We start from the raw sequence: 7,237 nt of genomic DNA on the forward strand, positions 1-7,237 counted from the left end.
CACATTCCTGTTAAAACTTATTACTGAGGGAGTCAGGCCGTAGCACAGTGGGTTAGCCACACGTGGCACAAAGTGCAAGGACCAGCGTGAGAATCCCAGATCGAGCCCCTGGCTCCCTACCTGCAGGAGGGTCACTTCACAAGTGGTGAAGCAGGTCTGCAGGTGTCTATCTTTCCCTCCCCCTCTCTATCTTCACCTCCTCTATTTCTCTCTGTCCTAACAATGACAGCATCAATAACAACAATAGTAATAACAACAAGGGCAATAAAAGGGAATAAATAAATTAAAATGAATATTAAAAAATTATTACTGAGTCAGAACTAAGTAAAAGTCCTAAGATCCTATCAATATGGTGTTTGTAAATCATAGGCCACACTGATATGCGGGTAAAATCAGTTGAGTGCATTAAACCCAGTTTAGTTGATTTTTTTAAAAAATTTTTTGTATTTATTCCTTTTGTTGCCCTTGTTGTTTTTATTGCTGTAGTTATTATTGTTGTTGTTGCTGATGTTGTTGTTGGATAGGACAGAGAGAAATGGAGAGAGGAGGGGAAGACAGAAAAGGGGAGAGAAAGATACCTACAGACCTACTTCACTGCCTGTGAAGCCACTCCCCTGCAGATGGGGAGCTGGGGCTACAACCGGGATCCTTCCTCTGGTTCTTGCGCTTTGTGCCACATGTGCTTAACCCGCTGCGCTACCGCCTGACTCCCTTTAGTTGATTTTTTTAAGTAAAATAGAAAATGACAGTATATGTTTCATTTAGGGTGGGTATCTGCGGGGGGGGGGTAGTTGTGTGAACTCACACACATGAATACTGGTTCGTGATATTAAGGTATTTTTTTGCTGTGGATCATGGGCACAAAATGCTGAAAGTCCCTAATCTGATCTTGCCTCAAGCTTCTACCACAGTGTAACCCTAAGTGTTCTCAGAGAAAAAGCCACCTCTGCATTCCTTGCTGTCTTAAAGTAGGCCTCTCTCACTTTGGCTCATTATTTGAAGTGCAGTGTCAGAATCTCTTTTTGTCAAGATTACTGGAAGACAGCCTTCATTCTCCTTACAACACAACTCTACTTAGTCAGGTAATTGACTAAAACCCAGTAGAAATCCACCTTAATCATTAGTCACTGTGATTATTTCAATTCTCAGCACACCGTGATAACAGGCAAAAACCTTTGCTAGCTCTGTGGAAATGGCTCTCATGTCCTTTGACAGAGTTCTTTCCCCCTCAGAATCAGTCAGGCGGAAGCCTGCTGACCTGTCCTCAGGCCCTGAGGCACTGCCAGCCTCAATCGGGTTAAACCTAAAGCAAATGTGCAATTGTACTTAAAGTCCTAATGAAGATTACATCTTTCTTTGTCACAATCTTCCCACTTTCTAATAGAGTTGAACACCATGGTAATGGGGAGAAGACAGCTCTGGGCAGAAATGTGTTTTACTGGCTTCTTATTCAAATAGGGAAGCAGCAGAATAGACTGTGCATATGAGAGTCTAGAAATACATGTTCTGGGTCGGAGTTGATTTGGTTTTAATTTGAGCAAGTCTTTGAGTGACCCAAGTATCCACCAACTAGTGAATGAGTAGATCAACAGCATGTGATACATCCATACTGTGGAAATTATTCAGTTGCAAAAAGGAATGAAATACTGATCCATATGATGATACAAAGAAGCCTTGAATGCATCCTAAATGAAAGAAGCCAAAACATCTCTAAGTATGAATCCACACAGATGCACAGAGACCATGTTAGCGGTTGCCAGGGATGGGGAGGAAATGGACATGGGGAGTAACTGCTAAAGTGTCTGGGATATCATTTCTTTATGTAGAAAATATTCTGCAATTAGACAGTGGTGATAGCTGTCCACCTTTGTGTCCAACTGGGAAGAACCATGACCAGGCTAAGGTTGAGGTAAGTGTAGTAAATTAGGGGAACTAAGCAAAACTAGTTAAGATTTTCGGGCGGGGGAGACAGCATAATGGTTATGCAAACAGACTCTCAAGCCTGAGGCTCCTAAGTCCCAGATTCAATCCCCCGCACCACCATAAGCCTGAACTGAGCAGTGCTCTGGTGTTTCTCTCTCTCTCTCTCTCTGCATCTCTCTCAAAAATAAAATTAATAAAAAAAAATTTTTAAAAAAAAGATTTTCCTCAGGGTCTCTTTTTTCTTTGGAGATTAAGGATGCTAACACACATTTGCACGCATGCGTGCGCACACACACACACACACACACACGCACGCACACACACACCACACACCGCACACTGGGCCAGCAGCAATATAGCTCTCCTTCATAGTGCACCTGCTTTGCCATGCATACGACTTGGGTTCAAGTCTGATCCCCACAACACCAACGGAAGCGTTGGTACTGTGGTGTCCTTCCCTATCCCCCATCTCTTTATCTGAAAAAGTCATCTCAGAACAGTGAAGTCCTAGCAAAAACAACAACAAAATAGATTAAGGAGTCAGAAGATATATCACCCCGTAGAACACATGCCTCACCATGATGTACAAGTCCTAGGGATCAAACCCTGATTCCACTTGGGACCATCATGGATAGCACCAGAAATGGTAGCAAGATAGATAGATAGATAGATAGATAGATAGATAGATAGATAGATAGATAGATAGATAGATAGGCAGGCAGACAGAAGTGATTGGTGGCATGAGAAAATGAGGAATGACTGCTAATACACTTCTTTTTAATGCTATAAAAAACATGTTGGAATTATACAGTGCTCATAGCTGTGCAAGACTGCAAATATACCAAAAACCACTTAATTTCTTAAAAATTCATGGCATGTGAACTGCCATCTCAATAAAACAATTCTAGGGAGTCAGGCGGTTAAGCACAGTGGGTTAAGTGCAGGTGGTGCAAAGCTCAAGGACAGGTGCAAGGATCCTGGTTTGAGCCCCCAGCTCCCCAGCTGCAGGGGAGTCGCTTCACAGGCGGTGAAGCAGGTCTGCACGTGTCTATGTTTCTCTCCCCCTCTCTGTCTTCCCCTCCTCTCTTCATTTCCTATCCAACAATGATGACATCAATAACAACTACAACAATAAAAAAACAATAAAACAATTCTGCAAGAATTTATTGCATGCATGGTATTCCTACTCTATGGCAGGACACTAGCAGGACTAGTAGTGAGCAAAGTTGACAGAACACTGGATCTCACAGAACCAGCTGTTCTAGTGAGTAAGTATGGAAAGGTGAGTTTCATGCTCCAGTAGGAGCACCCACCGGGGCAACCTTGAGGCACACTAGTGTCCAGTGTCCATGCCAGCTCCCTCCTGGTCACTCAAATGAGACCTTCTCAATTGTCCTCAAGCAAAATGGCAAATCAGCCAAGGCCCCAGGCCAAGAATTCAACCCTCACTCAAGGCACCACTGAGGAGCCTTCCATTCTCCCAGACTTTTTGGCTTTCTTCCCACTCTGACTCTCATTCATATTCTGACCAAAGTATTTCACAAATATTTACCAAAAGCTAGATTAGTTAAGAGTGCTTTGGGTTGGGCAGGGGTAGACAGCATAATGGTTATGCAAACAGACTCTCATGCCTGAGGCTCCAAAGTCCCAGGTTCAATCCCCTGCACCACCATAAACCAGAGCTGAGCGGTGCTCTGGTTAAAAAAAAAAAAAAAAAAAAAGAGTGCTTTGGGCTAAAAAAGATGGAGAAATGGGACTCAAAACCATTTACACAATGAAGGGAATTATGACTTCCTGTAATAGGATGTCCAGATCGTGGGCACTGGGCTCTGACTCTGCTGGCTGGAATTCAGTTGGCTCTGTCCCCACCTCCTGGACAGCCGGGAGGGCAACCAGCAACAATAGGGCCGTGCGCTTTCTTGGTGTCATCTAGCAAGAAAGAGAAATTATTCAACATCCCCAGAATTGACACCTCTGTTTCGAGCCCATCAGGGCCAACTCACATGAGCACATACACAGTTGACAATGGGCAGTCATATGATGATGGGGTACAGCAGTCTCTTCTAGGAGGTGGGAGTAGCCATGTTCAGGAGTAAGTGGTTTAGCATGTCAGGAATAATGGGTACATCATTGGTTACTAGTGAAGGTACATGCATTTCTTTTTCTTTTCTTTTCTTTTTTTTTCAACCAGAGTACTGTTCAGCTCTGGCTTATGGTGGTGTGGGGGACTGAACCTGGGATTTTGGAATCTCAGGCATGAGATTTTGTTTGCATAACCGTTATGCTATCTACCCTCCACGGTACATACATTTTTATAAGATATTTAGAGCATTTTTTGTTACTGTGGTGATATGTAACTAAAATTCTGCTTTTACAATGTGACCCCAATAAAAACTATTTTAGCTAAAGGAAATCTCTAAGCTTAAAACATCTGCGTATGCACCTCATTAAAGAGATAACTTTAATACTAGTACTTACTTTTGACTTACTAATAGTGGTTTAGTTAGATGAAGTTTAGCCACAATGAAGAAAAAACTACTTGGAGAACTATTGTATGTAAATCCTTGCTTTGTTGTTGTTGTTGTCTGTTTTGTTTTGTTTCCAGAGCACTGTTCTGTTCTGGCTTTTGGCAGTGTTACCAAGGATTGAACCCAGGATCTTGATACCTTCAATATGGAGGTCTTTTACATAATCATTTTGGCTATTTCCCTTGCCATTTTATGTAAATCTTGTTTCTTTAAGGTATTTTAAATTGTATTGCTTTCATGGAATTTAATGTGTGAAATGTTACAGTTCTTATTTTTATTAACTAATTAATTTATTCCCTTTTGTTGTTCTTGTTGCTTTGTTGTTGTAATTATTGTTGTCGTCGTCGTTGGATAGGACAGAGAGAAAAGGAGAGAGGAGGGGAAGACAGAGAGGGGGAGAGAAAGAGACACCTGCAGACCTACTTCACCGCTTGTGAAGCGACTCCCCTGTAGGTGGGGTGCCGGGGCTTGAACCGGGATTCTTCCACCAGTCCTTGCACTTTGCACCATGTGTGCTTAACCCGCTGTGCTACCACCCGACTCCTGTTACAGTTCTTTAATAATTTGTCTAGAAGGTCCTCCAGTCTGTACTGGAAGCCCTCCCACAAAAAAAAAAAAACTAATAAGTGACCTGTAGCTGGAACTTTACGACACTTTATGATTAAACAAATGCATATACTAGAAAACAAAGCAAAACAAATTCTGATATTAGGAGGCCAGGGAGATAGCTCAGCCTATCAAAACACCAAATTGCATGCTGAAGGCCCCAGAGGCTGCAGGTTTAATATTGGCCACCACTTTTTTCTTCCCTTCTTTTATTGCTTCCATCCGTCTTATACCAGAGCTGAGCATTGCTCCCTCATAATAAACAAATAACTAAATACAGCCTTTTAAAAAAATAAATTTTCATGTTTTGAATTTTTCAGCATTAATGCCTAAAATGTGGAACAACCGAGCACATATCTGACCCTTAAAATGAACGTGAAGGGACCAGGTGGCGCTACACTTAGCTGAGCACACATATTAGCATGCCCAGCACCCACCACCAGGGGAAGCTTTACAAGTGGTGAAGCAGTGCTGCAGGTGTCTCTATTTCTCTCTTCCCCTCTAATCTCAGCTTCTCTTTCCAGTAAGTGAATAAATAAATTAAATATTCAAATTTAGTATAATGGATGAAATTGCTCAGATATGTCTTATTTTAGTATAACAGCCAGACTGTACTAAATACATTTCAAACATTTCTTTCCTTTTTTATTTATTTATTTATTTTCCCTTTTGTTGTCCTTGTTTTTTATTGTAGTTATTATTGTTGTTGTTATTGATGTCATTGTTAGATAGGACAGAGAAATAGAGAGAGGAGGGAAAGACAGAGAGGGGGAGAGAAAGACAGACACCTACAGACCTGCTTCATCGCATGTGAAGCAACTTCTCTGCAGGTGGGGAGCCTGGCGCTGGAACTGGGATCCTTAAGTCGGTCCTTGCACTTTGTACCATGTGCGTTTAACTCGCTGCGCTACCTCCTGACTCCCCTATTTCAACCATTTCTAAGCATGTTCATCTAGGCTAGTAAGACTAAGAACATTAATTTTTGCTTCTGCCCCTTAGAAGCTTACTGGAAATCTGTTACAACGATGTTCTTTTGATTTTTAAGCCAGAACACTGCTCAGCTTTGGTTTTTGTTAGTTCTGGGGGTTGAACCTGGGACCTCAGAGCCTCAAGTCTTTGCACTCAGGGTGATATTCTTTTCTAGATCATAGTTAGCCCTTCCCAGTTGCAGTTTCTCCATTTTTGACATGCATTTAGTAATTCCCACTACATGTGGCATTGGTGAGGGTTAAGCCACATAATGCTTCTCTATTAAGAAAAGGGAAGTATTGATTAAGATAGCAGAAACATAAAGTTTTATTTATTCCCTTTTTGTTGCCCTTTTTTATTATTGTTGTAGTTATTATTGTTGTTGTTGTTATTGTTGTTGCATAGGACAGAGAGAAATGGAGATAGGAGAGGAAGACAGAGAGGGGGAAAGAAAGATAGACACCTGCAGACCTGTTTCACAGCCTGTGAAGTGACTCCCCTGCAGGTGGGGAGCTGGGGGCTCAAACTGGGATCTTTATGCAGTCCTTGCGCTTTGCACCACATGCTGCGCTACCGCCTGACTCCCTACATAAGTCTTTTTTTTTTATTATAGCAACAGTGAAAATTTATAGTGTATATTTTGAGGAAGATAAGACACTGGGCATAATCACTCACCTTTGCCAATATTCAGTTTTCTGTATACACTTGAACACAGTTTACATTGATTAACTCTTTGTGTTCCTAAAAACTTCCTTAACTGTGATTCTGTTTGTCACTGAAACTTGTCCCAGATCGTGTGTGTGTGTGTGTGTGTGTGTGTATGTTTGTGTTTGTTTAATTTTTTTGTAATCACTAAGATTACTTTACCACTTCAGGTCAACTTTTTCATGACCGACAGACATGAAAGAGACAGGGAGACAGGTAGTACAGTTGGGGCCAGGGTTGAACCTGGGCTGTGCACATGGCAAAGCAGGAATTCTTTCAGGTGAGGTATCATGGACTTTTTCTTCCATTCTTCTAATCCAGTCTTACAACAATCAGTTACAAGCTTATTCTACATGCTGAGTATGTGGAAATGCAAACATGTCCCCCTTCACACACACACACACACACACACACACACACACTAGAAAAGTTTGGAAGTCAGAGATGGTTCAGGGACAACTAAGCATGTGAATGAAAATCATCTCCTAAACTTATTGTCCTTGGAA

The 7,237-nt window shown here is 41.7% G+C and overlaps 1 non-coding gene across 1 annotated transcript; it reads left to right on the top strand.

Moving 5' to 3' along the window:
* Positions 1–4,992: 4,992 nt before the first annotated feature.
* On the top strand, positions 4,993–5,053 carry LOC132538840 (U7 small nuclear RNA). The gene has a single exon (XR_009550153.1). It is a non-coding gene; the product is annotated as a U7 small nuclear RNA (small nuclear RNA).
* The last annotated feature ends 2,184 nt before the right edge of the window (positions 5,054–7,237 follow it).

This window comes from Erinaceus europaeus, chromosome 5 (genome assembly GCF_950295315.1).
Source record: "Erinaceus europaeus chromosome 5, mEriEur2.1, whole genome shotgun sequence".
Lineage (NCBI taxonomy): Eukaryota > Metazoa > Chordata > Mammalia > Eulipotyphla > Erinaceidae > Erinaceus > Erinaceus europaeus.